General features: G+C 39.7%; 1 long non-coding RNA gene across 2 annotated transcripts; it reads left to right on the plus strand.

Annotated features, from left to right (window-relative positions):
- Positions 1 to 692: 692 nt before the first annotated feature.
- Positions 693 to 22,429, plus strand: LOC106857253 (uncharacterized). Of its 2 annotated transcripts, none has more exons than XR_015803027.1 (3): positions 693 to 746; positions 15,916 to 16,053; positions 19,281 to 22,429. It is a non-coding gene; the product is annotated as an uncharacterized LOC106857253 (long non-coding RNA). The 2 variants fall into 2 exon arrangements; XR_015803028.1 differs by lacking the exon at positions 693 to 746 and having other exon boundaries at positions 9,879 to 16,053; positions 19,281 to 20,625; positions 21,089 to 22,429.
- Positions 22,430 to 25,228: the final 2,799 nt, after the last annotated feature.

The following is a 25,228-nucleotide window of genomic DNA, read 5'->3' on the forward strand; positions in this document are numbered from 1 at the left end:
AATACAAGTCCTATTTAGAAAAGAACTGTGGGGCTCTGCTATGTGTAGAGGGGTACATGTGTGTTTTACACTATTTGATTTATTGCAAAGAATGGAGGAAATCTTAACCATCTATTACTCATTTTAGGAACTGAGGAAATGAAGTTCATTTTCCTTTTGGAAGTTGCTTCTTCACAGCTGAAAATCCACCCTATGGCTTCCTCTTTGTTTCTGTTGCCCTCTGATTCTCATGCTCCAGATTGCAGTCTAGTTGCCTGGCTGAAACTGGAATTAGTCTTCTAACCACAAATAATGTCAGAGAGAATGAGGTTTCACAGTGTAGTAAACTTACACAGGCAGTGCCAGATGGCTTTTACAGTCCAGTTTGGCCCATGAGCGTTTGCTCGTGTGAGTGCATGTGTGTATTTAAAAAAACAAAAACAAAATCTAGTAGCTGCTGGTAACTGGACCATCTGGTAGCTGTTCCATCCAGTATAATGTAATTTACTTTTTTGCTTTTCAGGCAGGTCTGTTTTTAAATGGCTTATTTTAATCACCAGAAAGCACATATGTGCCAGTCGGTCGTCTAGTAGTTCCCAGCACTCTTCCCTCTATGCAGCCTCCTTCTGTCAGCTGGGGTTTTCCCCAAGATGCCACTCACATTGATATCAACTTTGTCTTTTCCCCTAGGCATCTTCCAGTTTTGCATATGCAGTGCATTTTTTTTTCCAGCAGAAAGCAATTTCTGTCTCTATAATTTCCTCTTTGTAAGTATGAAATCTATTCTTCCTAAATACTCATATCTTGTTCAGTCTTACCATTGTTCACTCTCGTTCTCTCTCAGGATGAGATCTGATCTCACCTGACCCCAATGAATGCTTAAAAAATTTGAACTATGAAATCCAAGTTTCTTATAGCCCTCCCCCTATGTAGCTGAACTGGTTATAGAGAGGTGCAAGTCCCTAAAGCAGGTGCATGGAAAATCATGTTTAACTGCCTTTATCAGTGGGGAAAAAGATTTCAGTAAACAGATCAGGAGGAAGGTGGAAATGGCTATTGACTAGATAGCTTGTGCTGGGTCACCTCGGAGCAAGCTGAGCCCCTGAGGCTTCAGAAGGGGCTATTATTAAACTATTTATGCCCTTACTTAATGAATTGAATGGGATCCAGGGTCAGGAAAACAACTGCTAAACTCAGTGTGCTTTCCTACTTGAACTATTTTCTCTAGTTTCTTCACATGTTCATGTGCATTTAGTGGCCATGAGACAGTGTTATTGCACACTTCACTGTGGTGGGAAAGGCTTCCAAAATGGGGATTCTGCTACTAATACTTATGTTATATTTTCCCAAATATATGGAGGGAAAAGGACTGAAATTAGCTACCTGCTGTATGTGTGCAGATGCCTTAGCCCTTTGTCATCTTTTAAAAGCACAACATTTCAGATTCTGCTTACTCTTTTAAAAAAAAACACGGCTGTAGGAAATTTTGTTAATGTGGCACAGGGTAATTTATGTTATCTTTTCTTTCCTGTCTCACTGTAATCTGTACTAGTGAAGTACTGTGAAGGGCTTTTAAACAGGGCTGTACCTTTGGCGTGCTCTCACCCTGCAGCATCCCTGCAGTCTCGGTGCTGGGCTGTGTGGTGCAGAGGTTTTAATGCGCAGTGTTGCTCCTAAGATTTAACAACTCTGCATTACAGCTCACCCATAGGCTTGTGTGAACTTTATCTGCCACCCCAGTATATCTTTCTTAAACTAAAAGTGATTTCTAGCCATGAGTGGGGTGGATGGTGAGTTGAAGTAGAAAAGCAAGAATATAGAATCCTTCATTTTTAGGCAATCTCTGTAGGACAGCAGGTAATAATAATCTGAATTTGCTACTCTGCCAATATTTTCTCTGTTGTAATTTATGTACTTTCATTTTAATATATTAACTTAATTATTTATATTAGTCATGTGGTGAAACTGTGTGCCATTTTGACATTTGTTCACATGAAGTGCATTTCATAATATGCATTTTTAATCTGTGCTTCCTCTGAAATGCTAGCATGACTGTGAATTCTGGCATTGCAAGCAAAATACATGGTTGCAGTTCCACGTTTTATTTAAAACTATAATATTATATCTTTTCATGTGAAGACAAAGTTCATGTTGAATGAATGCATGATTTTCAATCATTACTTCAAAAATATCTCCTAAGATAGAGCTGTATGAAGTCAGTGTTATAAAGAAGATTCTCAGCAACAATCTTCACTGTCATTAAAGAACCATGGCATTACTATGAAATAGGAATGTTTTGTTTTCTTACTCCTCACAGCATTGTCCAAGACAGTCAGCTGTGATCAAGAAATTGGATTGGCAAGGGATTTTATCTATCACATTGTACTGCTATTGAAGCTTAAAATTATAGCTGATTGATTTACAGACAGGATTCATAGATATTTTCATTTATGAAAAACAGTATACCAGTAACTCCAAGAAAAATACTCAGGGACTGGTGCATTTACTTGCATCTGGAAGAAATCTATGGACACAGCTCCATTGCTTTGTACTGGTGCAAGCTCTTGGCTAGCAGCTACATAAGTGCCTCCCTTTCATCAGGAGTTCGTTCCAGTGTTAGAAGAGAAATTCAGTGGTGTGAGAGGCCACCAGTTTAAAAATGTCCTTCTACTGGTTTTGGGTATTCATGAGCAAACTACCAATGGTGTGTGGCCTTAACGTATTGTCAATAACAAGACATAAAACCAAACTTTCAACATCCACTTTAACAGGGAGAACTGAAAAGGAAAAGATGAGGTTTTGACTGCCTCTTTTTGCAGAACATGCAGAAAAAAAAGAGTCAACTACAGGTCTTAAATACATTCTTACATAAACTTACAGCTCTTAAATTGAATAAAAGATCTTAAAGTAATAATCACATCTATATTTGTTCATCAAATACAACTTTTCCAGAACTTGAAGGAGAAAAGAGTATTTGGCAGATATATCTGTGCTTCCTTGCTGCTGTTTGTTTCATTGCATACAGGAACACCAGAATAAAAGAAGCACTGTATAGCAGGATGTTATCTCTGATAAATATATAGGAAGCAGGGAGAAGGTTGGCACTCTGACCATTCCAGCACATTCCAGAAAACAACATGAGCCTGCACAGCATAATATCTTTTCTCTTCCCCAAACCTGCAGAAGTCCAAATAAAATTCAAGGCTTTGGACCTCATGCTTTTGACCTCTGATGGCTGGGGTTCAGTTTACACACAGTGCTAACAAAAGCTTTGTGATAAGGACTGCACACAAGGTTTCTATGCCTCCAGCAAAACAGAACTTCCTACAGATAAAGGTCATGTTGACTGTGTTGAGAATAGAGGTTTCTTGGCAGCCTGTCTAAGATTAGATCAAGCACCCACAGAAGATGAGGATAATCCTGAATCTACTATCTTCCTTCCCAAGTGCAAGTCTTTGTACTTGTCTAAGAGGCATAATTAAATGTGCAGATGATGTAAAAATGCCTACCAAAACTGAACACTGAGCACATATACCTGTATGTGTGTATTTCAGGGGATGTGACTTAGTGTCATGTCACTCAGGACCTCAGCTAGAACAGCTGGAACAACACTGGCTCAGCCCACCTGTAAAGCATGACTAGAGGGACATAGCAAAGAGCACTGTCAGTAGTACACAGCATAAGAAAAATTGCTAAGGAAGAGAGACTGTAAGGAATTTGCTTTACCTAAAAAAAGAAAATAAGAGAGTGATGCAGCCTAGAAAGGAATATAGAGCAAACGAGGCAGAAAACTCAGCTCCATTCCTCAGCTAGTTGTTTCTTGTCCCACAGCAGAGCAAACAATCCTTTTGAAGAATACTTATTGAGTATAATAAAGATAGGTCCAACAGAACGCTCAGAAGTACCAGTATGACTGGGGTATAAAAAGAAATAAGTGTGGGCAAGCTAATAAAGACTGAACAGTGTGAGATATCAGTGGATGTGACACCCGAAACTGCCTCTTTCAGTAATGACACTCAGTAGGTAAATTTTGTTTTATTTTGCATGGCAGAGTGTTGCTGGTGGCAGTATCCCTGCTTTCTCCTGTATGAATAGCAGATTCCTTCTCTTTCATCTCAGACCTCCTACCTCTCAGACTCTTCATGCACAATCCTGTTTTCCCACTGAGCTCCTGTGTTTGCTCCAGGTTTCCAGACTTGGCTTTTGTCGCTCAAGACCACACACACATCCCTCTCTGCTCTCATGCACTTTCCAGCCTGGCTCCCACTCTGCAACCCCAGTGCTTCTGCTTTTCCTCACCCAATGCTCTACAATCCCCCTTTCCCCCTCATTCCCTCTATCCCCAAGCTTTCCCTGCTTTCCCTGAGCCTCCTTCATGGGGTGTGCAGCCATGCAGATCATGCAGAAACCCAGGGCACTGCTTGTGTCAGCAGGTACATGGGAAAAACTATAAACTGCAGAAGAAGGAGGTAGAAAGTAGCACATATTACCCCTGCTCTCCAGAGCTACCCCATGCAGGTCTTGGCACAACCACGGGATAGTGGTTATTTTAAATTATTTTGTACTTCCAAAGGAGTTTCTATCATAACACAGTTGGCTAACCTGTTGTTAGCCATCTCACAGAAAAGCTTTCATATTCAGATGATAAAAATGCTGGAACAATTGATGACATTTCTATAATGAGGTATCGTTCTGTTTCACGTCCTAAGGCAGTTTGAAAAATGCAGACTATCAGTTATCTTCTGGGAAAATCCTACAGATAATAGTTCAGGAATTTGTGTAACCATTTTACAAAGTCTTCTGAGATTTTTTTCTGCTGAATCCTGCCTTGCAGCTTCATGAGGACCATGCTTTGCCTAGTTTTCTCCTTTCTGTTGTTTTTTTAATCAAAAGAAAGAAGTTTAAAAAAAAAAAAAGTTTAGCCCAAAATAAATGTAAAAGGAATATTCTTTTATCCCTTTTTGTGTAAAAAATACCATACTTTAGAAATTTCTTAGTTTGAATTATACAAGAAAGGGTTGATCTACTCCAGCAGTCACATCCCTATTTCATCCATTTGGTGTATGGTTAGAACAAGAGGAGCTGAAATCCAGCATTTCTTCCAGTGAATTAGGAAAAATGTCAGTTCTGAGCCAGCAAGCTATAAAAATGAGCAAAATGATATAAGAACCTATTAAAGGTAGCAAGAGATAATGATGATAATGTCCATAATGTACTGTTTCTGCCACTTCATTCTGCATTAGAGACTATTGTTGAGGATGATCTGCCTCACCAGGTTCCTGTCTGTCCTGCTTCTCGCCTGGCTGCAGAGACTTGCCCAGCTCAGTGTACTGTTCACTGGCCAGACACAGTAAATCAGAACCACTCCACTGAACCCACACCAGCTTATGCTGCAGGTAGATGGTACAAAACTATATTTTTTCATGCAGCATCTGCCAGACAAAGGTTCCAAGAGATGAACTGATATCGGGGCCAGTCAGGTGCTGGCCTACAGCACTCTTTCCTGGTTGCCTCCCCAGAAGAGAAAATGTTATCTTAAAAATACAATGGCAGCAGATAAACCTATTTTGTTTATTTTCTTAAGCCTTAGAACCAATTGTATTCCTATCTGATTGTTTCAAAGTCAGTATTTTCTAAGGGGCTCACTTCCATAGCAGCTGGGATTCTCTCTTTCTCCTGGGCAAGGCTGTGTGTGTATGTGCCATGTATCAGGCACACAATGATTATTGCTAATAAGAGAGGTTTTACACCTCCATGTTGAGCACAGTAACAGGTGATGATCCAGCTCTGTGTGCAGAATGTCCAGCAAAGACAGTGGATATAAGCAACAAAGCCAAAAAGTGTTGAGCTCTCTGTGCAGATGTGCAGACACTGCAGAGTCAATCCATGCAGCAGAAATTTGCATTCATCCAGGATTTCCACTTAGCTACAACTACCACTTCGGGCTGAATTTCCTAGGCACTTTGTCAAAATGATTATTTTTCTTTTTTTTTTTTTTTCCCTAAAGTCGAGTGGCACTTCTATTCACTAATGGCTAGGCACCTCTGGAGGAGACCATCCAGCCCAAAGGTGTCACCAGCCTCCCCAAATAATCAAGAAAAGAGCAGAAATAAGGGAGAGAGACCCCCACTGGTGCCTAATTTTCCTCAAAAGGCAAACATTGGTAGTAACTAAGAAACTCATTCTCTTGACTAACCTGGTATGAAATTCCTATTGGTTCTGTTAGGTAAAAGTCTGCTAGGAAAGTGTTTTGGTTGACACTGACGTGGAGGTTATCTGAGATGAATTCACTGTACTTATGAAATTGGCTGAATTACAGAGTTCCACAAATACTTCAGCTCTCTAAGAGGCCATGAAAGTCCTAACTTGTTTTACTAAGATTAATTTGGATCACAGAAGACAGTTGCAGGAGATTTTTTTAAAATTTGCTTGCTATAGACTGTTTTTCAGCCTATATTTCAATGTTTCTTTTATGTCAGACATCCCTTAGTTTCATCTTACATGCTTATAAAACAAAGCAGGTTAGTTAAATACCAGCAACGATATATCTATTCCAGTAGCATTTTCTTTAGCAAGAATTTCTAAGTGAAAATAATGCTTTTTGGTAGTGCATGTCTCCTCTCTCATCTACTCTGTGTTATGCAGGTAGCTCCACGCCTAAGCTCATAAACCCCTCAGAAACTTGAGACTATTCAAAAAAGACCTGTGACAACCAGAGAGTAAGTGCCCTTGATTAACAACCTAGTCTTCATCTAGTCCACCTATATGCTCAGTAAAAATATAATATGCAAAATACTATTCCTTTTGTGCAGGCTCCCCAAAGCATCAGTGTAGTCCAGTGTTGAAGACTTAATCATGGCTAAGTGCTGTTAAAAGGCATCTCAACACTGTAATATTAAATGCTAACGTTTTACCATGGTATGTAGTCAAAGGCATCTTATGCTTTTAGTTTGAGCATAATTTCATGTCACTGTTCTGAAAAGTAACCCCAGTTAAGACCTTATCTTAGAAGAGAGTAAAACAGAATGAGAAGGAAGCTTCTTTTAATTGGTGACCTGGCCAATTTTAGTTGAAGAAAAAAGAGAAAAGTTTGACCGAATATGACCAGATTTTATTTATTTATTTATTTCATCTAAGTGAAATTTCAATGAATATTTATTTTTGACACAGTTATTTCAAACCCAGCCCCATATTTGTACAAAATCTACTGTAATATATTAAAGAAAGATGTAATCAGCATTAAAATATATTTGACATTGGTATCCAGTCTGAAAGACAGTGAGAGAGAATGTATTCATGTTTCATTCTGGTGTTATTGTTTCATAAGGGCCATTAAAAGTATCATGAATGTATGTATCATTAAATGCTGGATTTATGCCTCCTAATTGTCTGGCTAAAAGGGTCTTCACCTAAGCTATGCATGTACAGGCTGTGTTTATATTACAATATGTAGTACTGCAATACACTCCATGTTGCTCATCCTCAGATGTCGACTCCAGCTGCAATCCAGCTGCATCTGAGGGAAACCCAGAGCTCTCCCTGCCCTGCATGCCCTGGCTGTTTCTGCAGGAAATTCTCAGCCCACGTTCAGGAAGGGAGAGCCCCAGGATTTCTCTGGGCTGATGACAGAGTGACCTGCAGTAGAGGACACCATGGAATGCACTGTGCTGCTGAACAGACATATCCCAAATCCCTAGGAGAGACTCCTCCAGACAGTGACCTGTCTGACCTAAGGTGTGTGTCTGAGAAGCATGGGATAAATTGTTCCTTGCAAGTGTCTCTCCTTGTGTTAGCAACATCTCCTGGAATAGGCATTTAACTTTCAGGCAGTTGAAATTAGAGAAGGTGAAGCCCACCCTGACTGACTAACTGTGTTTGTTCAGTGGCCCACTGAAAGCATGAAAGAAACAAGTGTGAAATATGTGACTCTGCTACGGTTTTATTTTTATTGCCAGTGACCCACCTCTGGGTATCCAGGGGCTGGATGGTCCTGCTCTGAGAAATGGGCTGTGGAAGTGTCAGGGATTTGAGTGCATTTCTCTTGACAGCCGCGGTGAATGATCCAAGGGGTGTGCTGTCTGCTGTGTTTGGGATACACATTGCCAGGATGTGTGGTCTTGTGGGGCTGAACCACAGAGACATGCAAGGGACCTCACTGTGCCAGTCCTGCTGGGAATTAGGCATGAGCTCAGTGCTGAGCTCTTCATTTCTGAGCATAGCTTTTCACCTAGTAGCAAAATATAGTATGCCCTGGAGACTTTACTATTTGTTTGCAGCTGAAATGCCTCAGGACTAGATAAAAGCTTTGAAAATCTGTATTTTGGATGTGTACAGTTCTCAGGGGCTGAAGCCCTCAGGTGCTTTCTGGGAAGCTTCTGCAAGGGCAGTTATTCTCAGTCTCTTGTGTTCCTGCTCCATCCCTGTGTAGTACCTGGCATTATTATCTTCTCCCAGATCAGACCTGCAGAAACTTGTTGGAGTCCTTATAATAACCTCTTTATATCTTTTTGTCACCTGAAAATGAGTACTGACACTGCCTTTCACTGCTTGCAATCTGAAGCAATAAATCAAGTACACTGTCACACACACAAATCCTCTTGGTTTTGTCACTGTCTGGCTTTTAATTCAGCTCAGGCTGGATATTATTTCTGGTTTTAGACCAAGTACAGCAATTAGATGCTTGCTGCACTGCCAATAATTTAAGACTTATAATATCAATCACTGTTACTGCAGATAAATGTTACCCAGTATGACCAATGCACGAATGACAACCTTTTAGGCTGGAGAGAAGCTACAAGACAGAAAATAGTATGTTTTATCACAGGAGAGGCCAGCTACTAAAGGATGTGCAGACACACATCAGTGTCTAAAACTACTGTTGGTTACAGAGGATGATCTGATAAAACATGGATATTAAAAATGCCCTCAGTTCCTGTCCTGCTGGGTAAAGGCATTTCAAAAACCTAATCACTGTACTTGTGATGTGTCAGGACTTCTGGTACTCTGTTTCCTTGTGCTGTTTTGCTAATGCTTGGGAAAGGTGGCAAGAAAAAGCCGTGATGTCTTCAGCTATTCTGGACCACATCCTGCAGCAGTGAGAGCCCATGCTGCATCTCTCAGTGTGGCACTGAGCAGCTGCTCTGCTTCCAACGTGTAATATATCCAATGGAAGGGGGGCAACACAGAAGAAGAGTGCAGCCTATGTACGTGTGTTATGTTTATCCAACTGAGTCACAGCCTGGATGGAGCAGTGCTTCTGGTAGGGGCTGGGGGCTTCTTTCCTGCATTTTTTTCTATCAAACATTTGTTGAACAAGATTAATATATTTAGCTGCTCTTCGTATTTGTTTTTTAAAGAAACAAATCCTTTCAGTATGATTTCTGATAGAATCACATTGCCTAATTTCCCATGTTTGAAGTGACCTTTTCCTCTGCTTCTTTCTGAATGAAATTACTGCAAGTTCATTATTCATAGAATCAAGGCACAGAGACCCAGTTGTAGAAAGTCAGGAGATTACTTTCTTTGAAAATCTTTTGAAAGCCTCAGACTTAGCTTATATATACCAATATTTCATGATAGTGTCAGCAACTTTGTTTTAGCAGAGTACAGTGTGGGCTAACTTGGGAAGGTTGAGATACTAACTATTATGGGTGTGTATTTGTGACTAAGCTAATAACTTTCCTTTGCCATGGTTAGTTCTTGATTAAAGTTTCTGGAAGCTGTGCAGACTAGATAATCAACAAACATGCAAATCCTTGGCCATAAAAAATGGTGTGTACGCAGGTTTTGCAGTGAGCCTCTTTTTCTGCTGAACGTAATTCTAGAGCTTAATTACTTTGTATCTGTGAAGAAAACCCAAATAGTGATTTCAAATGATGAATTATTATAGCTTTCATCTAGATATAAATGTATTAATATTCTTTAGGTTTATTAGTATCCTCAGAGAGTAATATTCTTCAGGTTCAAACAAATATATTCAAAGCTGCTTGTTTCATACAGCACACTGATTGGAAAAGGAAATATCACTAGTTTCAGGATTTAGCTGAGAAGTTCGGTTCACATGAACAGCCACAGTCTTTGCAGGAAGAGTAGGAAAGCTTGTCTTCTTTTAATTTGTTTTCATCTCTATAGGAAACATTGGGCATGTGACTCAGACTGGTGTGACTTTTCCAGTCTTCTAATAAGATAACATATGCCCATGTAGATATGATGAAGTTTGTATGAAGCTTTTCTTGGAGAGTTTTGATGCAAGAGTACAAGAAATTCCTCCAGATTTTTGTCCAGCACTTCAAGAAAATGTGTCTTTATTTACTTTTGTACTTGAAAAGTTAGGACTGTGTCATATGTGATTTTTTTTCACTTTCTAAGAAGAAAAAAATCTAACTTAGATTATCCACAATGTGTGTGAGAGATTGAACCCTGAACTAGATGAAGAAGCAGCACCGTTGCATGAACAGACAATTCAGAAGTCCACGACAGTGAATTTTGTCTTGCAGGTCTGAATCAAGTTTGGGGATGTTTGACAATAAATAAACCCAGTTGATCTTAAATTGAGTACCAGCTAGTACTTAGTTCTGTTACATTGTGGTGATTTGACCCTGGCTGGATGCTGGATGCCCACCAAAGCCACTCTACCACTGCCCTCCTCAAGTGGACAGGGGAGAGAATATATAGTGAAAGGTTCAGAAGTTGAGATAAGGGCAGGGAGAGATCATTCACCAATCACCATCACCTCCCTGGGCTGCGGGGGCACAGCTGCTCCCCATGGGCTGCACCAGGGGCTGCAGGGGAACCTTTGCTCTGGCACCTGGAGCACCTCCTGCCTCTCCTCTTGCACTCTCATGGAAACTCAGCTGTTAACCACTGAAATACCATCTTCTGCTGTGTCTTCCCTGCCCTCCAAAATGGTATGGGAACAAGAATCTTCTGCAGCAATTTCAGTACTGGGTATTGTATTGTTTTAAACCTCATTCTGTGAGCTCTTGGGATCCTGGAACTCCCCTTGAAGTATCCTGGGAGATACAAACCATCACTGTAACTAGTTAGATTCCCTCCTCCTTTCCTTTTCCCAGCCATGCTTCTCACCAGCTTGGTGCCAGTGAGGTTTTTCCATGAGGCTGGACAGGTACTGCCCTTCCTCTCCCACCTCCCTCCAATTCCCAACAGCTTCATCTGGCCACAAATACTGTGCCTCACACTATAACTTCTTTTAAAATCTATGTTGTTTTGTTCTTTTTTTCACAGTGAAAAGAGAATACAGTTTATTAGTTGGATCCTGTGGGGCTTTCTCAATATTACTGGGAGAAGCCAATATTTTGCTGACTAAAGGAAATTTATAAACAGCCAATTTCTAAATGAAACAGATGGCTTATTAAAAATGAGCAGTCACTTCTTTGGCACACAAAACCAGTTTTAATGCTTTTTGTATTTTAATATTACTGGTTTTGTTTATGTTAGAAGTAAGAAGAATGACAGTTATCATAGTCCCCATTTGTTAAGCAACAAATAAAAAAATAAATTGTGTGGTTTTGTAAAAAATTGCATATATCCTATAACCTTCACTAATATACATGCATATATTGGGTTTGTGGGGCAAGTTTCTGGTAATGGAAGGGGGGGGATGTGAAGCTGCTGTAAGATTTCCCCATGTCCAACAGAGCTGATGCCAGCTGGCTCTAAGATGGACCCACCACTGCCCGAGGCCAAGCCAGTCAAAGATGGGGATAGCCCCTCTGGGATAACATTTTAAGAAGAAAATACAGTTATTCTGCAGAAGTAATTGCAGCCAGAGAAAAGAGGAGAGAGAGCATGTGAGAGGAAGAGCAGACACCAAGACAAAGGATACTGATGGTGTGTTTGGGAGGCTCCTGGTTCATGAAGTTTGCAGCACAAATAAGAGGGGATATATACGAGAGGAATATGATGTAAAGGGCAGGACCACAAGGGCTGGGAAGCAGAGAAGGACTGCAAATATGTTCAGTTCTGATGCTTAAGGCACAACAAAGATGCCACACGAGTCTTCACCAAGGCTCTTGCTGAGGTTTTTCCAGCCTTGCTGACAAAGGCATAGCAAGATGGCTGCTAACTGACGTTACATAAAATGAATCCTGAAAGAAGATGTGGTGTTTTAGCAGGGAGAAAACGAATAATTTATCAAGGAATGTGGTAAATTTGGCATGTCTTGATGTGTTTATGGCAAAAGTAAAATACATCTTTTAGGAGAATATTTAGTCAAGCACTCAAAATAAGTTATACAACTTGCTTGTGCAACGGGTTTTGTTGTGTGGTTGTGATTATTTTTCTTTGGTTTCGGAGCCAATGACTATATGAAGTTCCCCATTTATTTTCTTTCACAGAAAGAGAATAAAAACCCCTGCATTGTCCCAGCATATTCATTGCTACTGCTGTTCTGCATTAAGAAATGCCTATAACAAAATCTCATTATTTAGAGTTTCTGACAGTTGCCTGCAGTGGTCAGGCTTTATTCACTTTCAGTACAGATTTTCCTGGAAATATTTAGTTTGGGACTGTTTGGGGGTGGCAATTATTTGCTCTTGAAAGTTAGTATAATTCTTTATGGTTGTTCTGTGCATGCTTTCCACTTGCCCAGGGTTTGCCATTTTTGGGGCAGAGAGGGTGCCTTGTGCTCAAGTCCTGTGCTGTGCATGTCCTGTGAGAGCCCCTGAATGCACCTGAAGTGTTGCCCTGGTGCTCTGCTTCACCTGTGTTCTCCCAGTGTTGGTAGCACAAGGGCTGCTGGTATCATCCAGTCCATTCTCTGCCCCTGCAGGGTCACAGAGCACTGACCTGCAGGACGTGGCCTCAGTCACTGGGGTCCTTGAGGCCAAATGAAGGAACTGGACAAAGCAAAATAAGGGAATTATGTTTGTCTGTTCTGGCCACAATGAAGTGACAAGATATTCATAACATTTTAAAAGGTGTCATGGTGGCATAACAGAATATGTAATTCTGGTTCTCCTATAAATCTACCCAAGATGCAGCAAAACTTATGGAAAGAAGATAAATCTGTTAACTTTTATAGGCTTTGGAAGTAATTTCAATAAAATCCTCTTGGTTTCTTTATTATACTAGAATTTTCCCTAAAGAAATTGGTATTTTATTATGATGTTTGTCTTGGACTTTCAAGAATTGCAGTTTTAATGTACCCAATTAATTTTGTTATTGAAAAAGTCAGAAAACAACCAGATTAAGATGTTAGAAATTTTGACTGTACTATCCAAACAATTTCACTTGGTTAGCAGAAATATTTGGATCCAAATTTTACTGGCAGCCAACAGACTTGTAATTGGGTTAAAAATAAGCAGGGAATTAGTTTGGAAAAAAAAAAAAAAGAAAAAAGAAATAAATCATTTACTCATGCCTATGTACATTTTGTGCCATAACATAGTCTGATTTAAAGGTTTTTTTTCTTCTTTTTTAAAGATGTTTTGATAAAGCTCATATGGTAGGTGACACCCTTGTTCTGCAGTGGGAAAAATGGGAAATGGAGTTCAAAATTCCCTTACTGCAATACTTCTCTGGAAAGCAAGAAGTCAGGCAGTACCAAAAGTAGGATTTTGAACTCTACCTTAATTTAGACGTATGCTGTAACAGATACATTAATTTAAATACTTTCCACAATGCAGTTGATTTCTTTCTTGAATGTGAATCTTTATAAATCATGCCTGCTAATGTAGTCCATTAAATGTGATGCATAGTGTGGCCAATTCAATGTTCTCCTAGGAACTGGGTGGAATTTTGGCCCCATGGAAGTCAGTGGGAGTTGTGCCACTGGCTGCAGCAGGTCCAGTCTTTTCACAGCAGTTTTGAATGTGCGTGTCTAGTGTGCTTGATTTTCAGCCTTAATGTTTGGTTTTGCACTTACATTGGAAAAGAACATTTTAAATCCTATCAGGAAGGAAGCCAATGCATGTTCTTAAACCTTTGGTATTATTTCCTTTGGAAGAACTAGACAGAGAATAATATGTATTTTTTCTTTATCTGATGGCAATATGCTGTACCGAAATGAAAAGCATTTCAACCTGAATTCAATTTTGTGTTTTCATACGTATGTGTTTGTGAGTGTGTGTATCCTACTGACGTTATTTCCTATTGACTTAAGATACAGTTAAATATGGGTTACAGGCACGATAGGACTTTCTTTGTAAACCTTTGCCCATTAGGAATTGAGGGCTGGTAAGAAAATCTCTCCCTTCTTCAGCTCCTTTTTGGTATCTGGAAATTCACAGCAGATGGCCCCAGTTCTCTCATTTGCACCATTCTGACTTCACTGATTTAGGTCGTAGTAAATCCTGATTATCCAGCTATGAAAGTGGGATCAGGACCAGCATTTTGGCAAATGGCTCTGACTATAAAAACAAGAACTCAGTACAAAGGAGCAGTTTGTGGCTCTAATAAAACCTGTGGGATTTTTGCCGTTTACCTCACTGAAATCTGGATGTCACCAAAATGTGATCTTCTGTAGTCGCCTCTGTTCATATTCTGGTTATGAATGATGGATGAAATACCCCAGTGAAATAAAAAATGAAAAAAGACATCTTGCCAGTTATAGGGCAACCTGATGTAATTACTGTTTGCAACCTTTGCAAAAGTGGGTTTTGTTTGTGTGATTTTTCACTTCTGTGAGGAGGGAGCAGTGAAATCTATGCCCAATGTACCATAGGCAAAGACCTGATCTGACAAAATAGAAGAGCAGATTTAATTTCCATTTTGTGTGAGACATATTTAGCATCTCTGCTAAGCTGTAATATGACACTATGCAGAAATCTATAAATGCATAACTTTCCTGAATGGCAAATTTAGTTATACTGAATTTGCTAGGTTTCCATAAAATTGCTGTAGAAGCTTTGTGGCAACAGAATTCTACATAAATGCAATTTGCAGGTTTGTCACTTTTTTAGCCGTATTTTCCATCCTTCTCATCTTTGTGTTGTGGAGAAAAACTGACTTTGTAGAATCACTGCAGAAAGTTATAAATGATGTATGAAATGAGAAATCCCTGCTCAGAGCACAGAACTTAATCTATGCTATTTGCTGTGGAAGTCAGCTCAGCTGCAAGCAGAAAAGCCCACCAAATCCAGAAGCTACAGACTAAGAAAACTAAAGCACACTCTAAGTATTTTATTTTGTACTTTGTACCTGAGGTAAGCCAGGGCATGGTATTTCCAGCTGCAGAAATTCATGGGGAGGGCAGGCACTCACAGCTTGGGTGTGCTGGGGTGTCCTGTGCAGGCTGTGGGCTGAGGAGCCTGCCTTTAGCTGAGAGAGGGGATACAGGGATAGCTGCAGAAGAAGGAGTGGGCTTAATCCCCCTGACACTGTATGGCCACCAATGAAACAATACTATAAAATGCCCCATTGTTTTTTTAGGATTTTTCAAGTTGGAGTCTCTTTGTGTGTGTAGTGGTTACAGCACTCGTGTGGGATCACTTTTCAGCATGACACAGTTTATGTCACCTTGCTGGATGGACAGAATCCACAGCTGCCTCTGTCATCCTGCAGGATCCAGCCCATTGGAGAAGTAGGTGCTGCAACAGCAAAAAGTAATCCTGAAATGATGCAGTTATTTCCCTCTCCTTACCCACAGATTTTTTTAGGCTCCTGCCTAAAATCTACAGTTCTTCACTAGAGTTAGGGAGGCTACTGTTGGTTGTTTCTTTCTGTAAAGAAGGTATTTTTTCACTTGTCTAAAACTCTGTTTTCCAGTTGCTTCAGCAGAAAGATACATTAGCCCTTCCTATGTATAGGAATAATCAGCCATTTTATGGTGGAAGCAGCTTGCAAATAACTTTAGTGGTTCCTAAGAAACAAACATCTCTGCCAAGTATTTGTAGTGGGGAATGCAATATACAGATAACAGCAAGCCCTGATTTATCTCAGTCTTTATTTGTCTTGTTCTCTCTACTTTACTCTGAGCTCCTTGTCCACTGTGGATACCTGCTGAGAAGGATGCTGAGGGAAACTTCAAATTCTGTAATCCCAGAGTCAAACCTGGGCAGGAGGAGAGAGCAGCAGGTCACAGGCTGAAGTGGTCAGATTCTAACCTTTACTTTGGTAAGAAATTCTTTTGGGAAGCCGTCTGTGCTGATGTCCCCAGATTACTGCAGGACTCTCTGTGGCTACAGACTCCTTCAGTAGCTGCTGTGCATCCCAGAGCAGCCTCAAGTTCTGAAGGATGAAGTGTTTAAATGTGCACAGAGGGTCAACTTGGAAAGACCAGGATTTATTTACAGGACAGTTGGCCTGCAGTCTAGCACACAGAGCTCCTGCTTATATCCTAGGTAAAATAGATGACTTGGCACTTGGCAAGTGCTACAGATACCGCTAAAAAGGTGTTTCTTGGCTCATCCATCTCTTGCAAGGTGCAGAGGAACTGTGGCAGCTATATAAAGAGTTTTGGGAAAAATAGAGACACATGAGTAATGGAGTAGTAAAACTCAGTTCAGCTCCTTGGCACTTGCAAACTCACAGCCAAGCCCTGCGGCCTTAACTTGGGGAAAAAAATTATCTGGAGAAATCAAAGGAAGTTTTAACTTAGAAAGCCACTCTACTACTTGTTTGTTCTAGGGTAGGTTTCAGCAGCAAAGGTCCCTTTCTTTAGCTATAGAGGCTGTGACTAAGGGCAAGTAATTCCTTTTAATATCACAAATGATGCAAAATTAATCAGAAGCACAATTTTAATAGCTAGAAAAATCTGCCACATTATTAAGAACAGCAGCTAAAATGCTGAAGAAAACTATAATCAACTGCTAAAGCACGTCTTGGGGAACTAAAGGGGTTTATAAATAATCATTAGAATAAAATGCTCCCTGCCGTGAGGCACATCTCTTATTATGTCTCCTATGTCCCTTTCGGCTTTCTCACTGCATCATCAAGCATGGATTAAGGTCAAATAAATTTAGGATGAGTGAACACAACAGTCTTGACTAAGTTTCTAAAATGTGAAGGACATGATCTTGTGAGTCGAACAAGTGTAGTGTATTCAATTGCACTAAAATACCCAGATTTGAACTGGTTCATTAGACCCTTTCACAAGAAAAATTTATTGACAACATCACTATGCCAATAAATTCACATATAATGAGAATAATGCATATAATTATGTCAACATAATGAGGAATAATTATGGTGAAAATGAATATGCCCCCTCCTATTTTTAAAGTACTTTATGTATTTTTCATGTTTGAAATTATAACTGTTGTATCAGGAGATACTCCAGATTTGAGCAAGCAAGCATTATGTTACATAATATTATTCTCATGTTTATTGACATTTCTCTTAAAAGAAGTTAGATTCCTAAACCTTTTTAGGTTTTTATTGTGTTAGTATGATGTGGTTTGTGCCTCCCTTACAACCATGACATTAATACCAATTCTAACTTATAGCTTAAATAGATCTTCCTGATGCTTATCCTTAGCAGTGTTTCCAGAAAGCAGCTAGCTCCCAGTCACCGGCTTGCTTAGGCCAGGCTTGTTCACCTCCTACTCTAAAAGAGACTCTGCTGCCCAGATGGGATGATGGGGAGCTGTGGAGGATGCCTATGGGAAGTGCCTTCAGCAGTACCAGAGCTGAAAGAGGGAGGGCTATGGGTCAGTCTTAGTCGGCACTGGAGGAGGATAAAAACCTGACAGCCATGTGGAGACAATGCTAACCAAACCTGAGAGATTAAACTTGATCAGAAAGCATAAATAAATTAGGTGCAAGGAGAGCTGGTGGGAGCTTCCACAAACCTAGACAGAGAGAAATAAAGCTTTAGAAGGGAAAAAGAACTGAATGTGACCAGAGAGAAGGTGTCTGCTGCAAGCAGAAGAAAACCTGTTTCAGTATCAGCAGTGAAGGAGAGTGCAGTTTCCCCAAAGAACAAGCCTCCAGACAGCTCCCTGGGCTCCCTTAGCTTGGGCAGAGGGACACTTCCCTGTGGCAGCAATCTGTCCCTGCAGAGATGGAATCACAGGCTCCCCAGTCATAGATTTCAGCCCATCTCTATTCTCTGGCACTGGGCTGAATGCAGTCTCTGTTCTGTGCTGCTTTTCAGCCTCGCTTCTGAGCTTTATCTCCCAGGCTTTTGCTGACCTCCTACATATTTCGCGTTATCCTCTGGTTTCTCAACTGATGTTATTATTGATGTACCAGGGTTTTTTTTGAGAATAAAGTCTGTATGTTTTTTATAGCTCTGCACACCAATCTTGCATTTTATAATGGGTACTGCAGTGAGCAGTTGTTAACTGTAGATGCTGTTGTCTGTTCAGCAAGTTACAATTTTTTCTGCATTTTCTAATAGCCAGAGTGGTTAAGATGTGTAACTAAAAACTGCCCCAAGCTATAAATGAAGGCCAACAATGTTTCCAATGTTTGTTTGGACTTTTGATTTGTTTTGTTTTAGATTAGCAAAATCTGCTTTATCATTTTGAGGGTAGAAAGGGAACTGATTGCAATAAAAGCAGAACAAGATTTATAGCATGTTCTTATAAATCACAGGCACACTGCTCTGCCAAATTATGTAAGATGTGGCATGTCACATTGTTCTGTTCCTCTCATGATCTATGGTGCCATATGGACCTAAAAAAATAGGACTATTATATGGATTTCTGCAGCATAATTGGCATTGACACTTGTATTGATTGAATAAATGAAATAACATGCACAGTTCTGACAATCTTTGCAGATTTCTAAGATTACAGCCATGATGATTCTATGTCAGCAAAAAAGTCTTTAGGAATTTAAAATGAAGCCATAGCCAGTTCATTAATATACATATGTTTGAAATTGCAGCCCTAACAATTGAGTTCTCTGCACTGAATGCTATAATATATATTGTCATGAGCTATATGCCCTCAGATCATTTCTGTGAATTACAAGAAAATTATGGAGTAGAGAACATTTTATTATTGTGCTTTTCATCCAGGGATACAGCTTTTCACTGATGAAAATTGAAAACACAGAAAATTAAAATGTAAATGCATTTATCAAAAGAAGAGGAAAAAATTGAATCCTGAACTTTAACTGCTTTTGCATTTTACTTCTTCAAAAAGCAATTTTGATATTTACATCTGAAAAGCACAAGTAGTCAGGCTCTGTAATATCTATTTGGATTCTTACTAATAAGTGACTGGCTGTTTGTTGCTGGGGGTCTGAAGATTTGTTTTAGTAAAACAGCATGGAAAGCTGTGTGGGTGTTTATTTGTGTATGTGCATATTCTGAGAGACAAACAAAATAATTATACATTTATTTAGTGTTTCTCTCCTTTCTGTTAAAGACGTTCTCTTTGTGTTTTTTACAGGTCAGTGCCACATTACAAAGGATGTGAGTTACTCATGTCTTTGCACAGAAGAAAGAAAAGACAGAGAGCAATGAACACTAGAAGCTCTTTACATGAAATTTAGCACCTAATAGACAGGAAAAATGCATGATTTAGGATTTATTTAAGCTGTTTTTTTTTTTTTTCTTTTAGTTTCAAAAAATATGTATTGCTTTTTTGGGTGGCACCCTGCCTTAACCGAGGATATGTTAACAGCCCCTAAGGAGAAGCTCATATGCTGAAGAAGACTGAGGGCTCAGTTTCCTGCAGAGGAAGAGTGCTGGATGTAGCATGGAAGCAGGCAGGCTGTGCAGCAAACTGAGACATCCTGTGCCTCTGGTGCTGCCGTGTAATGTAAGAAAATAAGAGGTTCATTGTGTTATCTGAACAGAGATTGTGCCTGTTTGTGCAGTCCTTGCTGTATACAAAGCCAGAAGAGTTGACTCCCTGTAGCTAAAATCCATCCAAATCCTCTACAAGTGACACAGGTAATGAGTAGGTAAATCCTTTGTATCCCATTTTCACTGCTTTTGTAGCTCCCTTCTCTTTCTTTTTCTTAACTTTGGAAGCATATTTTTTCTGGTGGACATTTTCTGAACTCCTCCATGCTGAGTAACAGTGCTAGATCTCTTAGATTTAAGTGACAAACCTGACAGACTTAAGGATCTGATGCCAAAACTCTCCCCCATGTGTAAATACAGAAGAGGCACCAGAAGAGAAAATGCGTGCTGTTGTCCCTTCCCTGCCTTACAGTAGACTTTCTGCATCTTTGGTTTGGCCATGTCTGCCTCTTTTAGTGCTTCCCATTGTATTTGGAGGACAATTTTTAACTTTTCTAAATATTTTTAATTAACTTTACAATTCTAAGGTGATAAGTAAGCATAAGGAACACACATAATATTATACATGATGCAGTATCTATCACAGAATAATTGGCACCAAGCAAAAGTTATTGCCAGTTATTGCCTTTTAGGCTCTCAGATACTTAAATGGTTGAGAATTTTCTGCATTCATATTTCAAAGAAAAAAACAACTTGCCAAGCAAAGAGATTGAAAAATTATATCTGTTTATGCTGAATATGTTCATAGCATTTTTAGAATGAAAGAAAATCTGGTTTCATTATCTTTATTTAAGAACAATTACTCACAATTTGAGCTGAGTTTTGTGTAGAAAAACTTTATTTTTTGTTCTATTTAGGTATCTGATACTTCTTTTTACTTTGAAAGGAAAATTACGTCATTGATGCAGATGTGTCAGACAGTGGAATATCTTGGGCTATCAAAACAGACTACACCAGTCATGATCAGAAACATTTTGCTTCAGCATGTAAGCCATTATTTCTATAAAATCATTCATATTCTTAGGATTTAACAGGCATATTTGGTGAATTTATTTACATTTTTCCAATGTTTTATTCATTTCTTGTTTCAGTTTTATCTCTGTTATTTCTGTTCCCCTGTCTTTCTTGAATTTATGATTAGTGTTTCTTTAGGCAACAAAACAATACATTCCAGATCAAGAGTTATGCAAAGACATAGCACTTTTTGAGGAATAAAATGATTCAATAAAATATCAGTATTCATAGCAAGTTTTCTTTCCTTGCAAGAGATGTTGTAGGCAAAAGTTATACTTAGACCAAAATAAAAACTATCCAAAGAGCAGAGGAAAATGGAACAAACAATAGATGTTTGTGGAAAATTCCAGTCACTACCTGGATCTGGATACAATTGGCAAAGAAGACAAAAGAACTAATGGCATGGATTTAATGGATCAAGTTTCTCTTCTGCAGTTCATCTCCTCATTAATGGCCCATGAAAAGTGAAGACCAAGATATTTGGACCAAAGAGCTGCCAGAGACTAAACCAACCATTACCTCTTGAAAGATTGCATCATTGATGCTTTAAATTAAAACTTTATTGCCATTGTAAAATGTCTGTGAGTTACCCAGAGAAAATAAAATATATGGTTTCCAGAGAGTGGTCATTATTTTTCAGCTAAATAAGAAATGTCCTTTCCCCTTGGGAGCAGTGTGAAATGGAGCCCTCTGTAGGTCTTCCTCAGCTAGATTCCTGGCCAAAGACTATTCTACCTTTTCCATGCACATCTGGTTCTTTGTTCCTTTTGAAAGAGGTGAATCAAGGTTTGGGTCACATCTGCAGGCCCTATTATAACAGTAAAATAAAAAGAACCATATTTTTTTATGGGAGAAAGTAATTTTCCAACTGATCCAAGACCAAGATGGGGGTTGTTTAGCCTGGAGAAATGGAGACTCAGGAGGGACTTGTTGCTCTCCACCACTACCTGAAAGAATATTGTAGACAGGTGGGGGTTGGTATTTTCTCCCATGTAACAAGCAATAGGACAAGAGGAAATGGCCTGGAATTGTGTCAGGTTTAGACTGGATATTAGAAAACATTTCTTCACTTAAAGGGTGGCCAAGCAATGAAACAGGCTGCCCAGGGCAGTGATGGAATCACCATCCCTAAAAGTGTTCAAAAAAGGTATGTATGTGGAGTTTGGGTGTTGAATCTCAGGAATCTGGAGTTTTTGAGCTTTCTGTGCTTCCAGGCACAGACACCCTGGAAAACACTGCACTGGACCTGAAACCTTGGAGAAGGTTTGTAAATATAACTAATAAGTTAGAAATCACAAATGTGTGGTGGGTTAGATGTGTGTGTTTTCACTGGGTGATGGGTTTTAAATCTGAGGTTTTTACAGTATAGTGGTAGTTATGAGACAAGATGGAGAATTTTGGGTGGTGTCTTTTCTTCTTGTTCATCTTCTTCTCTTCCTTCTTCTTCATGGAACTTACGCAGTAACCTCTGGATTGGTCAATCTAAAGTCACTCTAAGGGTCATGGGAATCTATTATTGGGTCTAAAGTATAAATAATAAAGTGTAAAACTTTTATTGGTTTGTTTAGCTTCAAAAGGCCTTGAAGCAATCTCAGCTGTAGCCATTTTTCCTACTTCTAGCAAGGAGCTAGAGGAGCTTTCTGTAATTTTTGATAAGATATAATAAACATCCAAGTCTGAACATGAGAATCTGTCTCGATTGCCTTTCTGATAATCCTGGCTGTGAACAGAAACAGAGGAGATTGATGACAAACCACTAATTAGTGGTGCAAAGGCCAGCACACTCCCACATTTGGGGACATGGGTAAGTGATGGACTTGGCAGTGGTGAGTTAATGGTTGCACTTGATGATCTCAGAGGTCTTTTCCAACCTCAACAATTCTGTGATTCTGTGAGACTGTGGTTTAGTGGTGAAAATGGCAGTAATAGGTTAGTGGTTGGACCTGTTGATCTTAAAGAACTTTTCCAACCTAAACAAATCTGTGATTCTCTGACTCTATGGTACAACCTTCTCCTGCATCTAGCATGGGGTGCCATGGGAGAGAACACCACTGCCTCAGGCTGCTCTGTACCTGCCTGTCTTACATCAGCAAGGCAAATACTTAGAGACCTAAATACCAGCATGGCCCACAGGGGTTGGAGTCAGCAGTTTTTGGGCTACAATTCCCTAACAGGAATATCAGTGGCCCAGTGACCACAGTGGGAGGGGGAGCCCAAGCAGGTGCATGTGGAGAGTGGCTGTTCAAGAATCAAATATTTTTTGTGTGAAAGAGAAGGTAATGTTTTAATGAAGACACCGAGGTTTGGATTTCCATACTGTAATTCAGGAGCATTCAGGCCTAGCTTCAAAATATCAGTGTGCAAGGGAAATACCTTAATAATTGCTGGATGAAGTGGCACAGCTTAGCTCCAAAGAACTACTTTATGCTGGGCAAAATGGCTCTCACAGGCACTCAATCACAAGACTTCCTGTTTCTGAATAACAGAAATATTCTCAGCTGAGAAATTTGGTCACGGAGAGTATCCTGGCAGCTTGAGAAACAGCCACTTCTCTGTGAATAGCAGGGAATGTAGCATTTGAAGCTCTTCTGTTCAGGAATGAATGGGACTGCTTTCCAGGACACAGTGTAAGGATGTGGGTTTTTTTCTCCTTTAATTAATTAATTAATCTATTTATTTACAGTGAAAATTGGATCACTTGTGAAGACTCTTAGAAGACTCCATCTCACCTTCCTGGCCAGAAAGGTTCAATCCTAAATTCCACACCTTTCCCCCAAGGGAGAGGCCCAACAGCTACAATGCTGGTACAAGAGCTGGAGTGGGGTGTGAGGGGGAAGAAAGCATCTCTTGTTTCTCTGACTGAAGCTGTTCCACTGTGCAGAAACACCTTCACAAGTAAAAAGATCAATCAGGCACCAAGAGAAATATATGACTGTATTATCTAGCAATTTGAACAGCCACCTGGCAGAAGGAAATCTACATAGCACCCCTCCATCAGGCTCTTTCTGCATGACTTTATGTGAAAAAATTACTGGAAAGCATATAAAAAAATATGACCCTCTGATCTTTCTTTCCACTTTTTATTTAATTGGATCCACTTTTTATTTAATTGGATTGTATGTAAGTGCTTTGCATAGGAGAAACCCTTGTCAGAAGTGTGAAGCTTTTCCTGCTGAATGGAAAGATGCTCAATAAGGTGCTCATGTCTCATAAGCTAAGCTCCAAGTCGACCTTTGAACCTACAAAACAAAGAGCTGCTTTTAAAATATGTCACAATTGCAAAGTATGAAATCAAAACTAGTTGTTGGTGGCAATAACGTCTGCACATCCCTGGTATTCCCTACAGAGAAACAAAGTGCAGGCAGCCTGAGAGACTTCCTGGTAGTCTATACACAGCACAACCCTTTCAGAAAAAAACTTCAGATAGAAATTAATAATGTTCCTTCTTCCCATCTCTGTCTTGTTCTTTGTCCAGCTTTGGCCTGACTGCTTATACCGCTGAGAAATTCAGGTCTCAGTGCCTTGCTGATTTTGTGCAAAGGTTTTCTTCAAGCTCTCCTTCATTTCCTAGATTTGAGCTTTCTGTGCTTTACTGGCATGCATCTACGGCTGGACAATTCCCAGTATTGAGCAGCATTATGCAGAGCTTTTTGTGAGGTTAGGAAATGAATCTGAAACTTAACAAACCATTGTTTATCTCATTATGTGCATCTTCAGAGAGCCAAGAGCAGCCTTCACAGTGCCACTGCTGTGTGTTTTAATTCCCAGGTTGCTGTTTGGAGCAGAAGTGCTGTGGATGGATGGAAGGCAGCCCCAGCCTCACTGCCCTGTGTGGCTGCAGCCCCCAGCTATCCTCAGTGAGCACAGCATCCTTTATGCCTGCCTAACAAATTCACTTAAAGGAGCATTCACTCAGAGGCTGGCATTTTTTTTACCCCCTCATTTTGTCAGATGGATGAATGTCATGTCAGCCAAGGACAGATGAAGGTTTGAAATATTACAAGCAGAAGCCTTTCCCTAAGATAATATAAAGCCAATTTTTGCAAGCATATCTCTGAGGAGGAAATAGGCTGGAGATTATAATGAGAATTTTTTTCTAGCTGTAAAATTTTGTTAAGATGCAAGCAAAAAGGAAAACAAACTATCCACTAAACCTATCAAACTTAGCTCAGTACTGAAACTCCAGTGTTTCTTAAGACAATACTTCTTGAAATTGCCACATCATTCAATTTTAAGTGATTTGCATACCAAATGCAAAAAAAATGATTAACTGGAAACTTCCCCCCTACCCCCTCTGAGACATATGGTGAGACAGCAACAGAAATGATGGATGTAGTGGATGATTGCTTGCTGAACCAGTGTGTGAGAAACTATGCTAGGAATAATTCATGTCAAGACATGGTCTTAACTAAAAGACGTATTAAAAACAACATCTTGACAGGTTTAATATCTTACATGATACACATAATCCGTGACTTCTAAGGCATGCGATTATCTCTAAACGTGATATTTCAGTGGAACTTCCATTTTATGAAAAGATTTCAAGAAATGCTTGATCTAATGTTAAATCAACCT

The sequence above is a fragment of the Sturnus vulgaris genome, chromosome 4 (assembly GCF_052056855.1).
Source record: "Sturnus vulgaris isolate bStuVul1 chromosome 4, bStuVul1.hap1, whole genome shotgun sequence".
Taxonomy (NCBI): Eukaryota; Metazoa; Chordata; class Aves; order Passeriformes; family Sturnidae; genus Sturnus; species Sturnus vulgaris.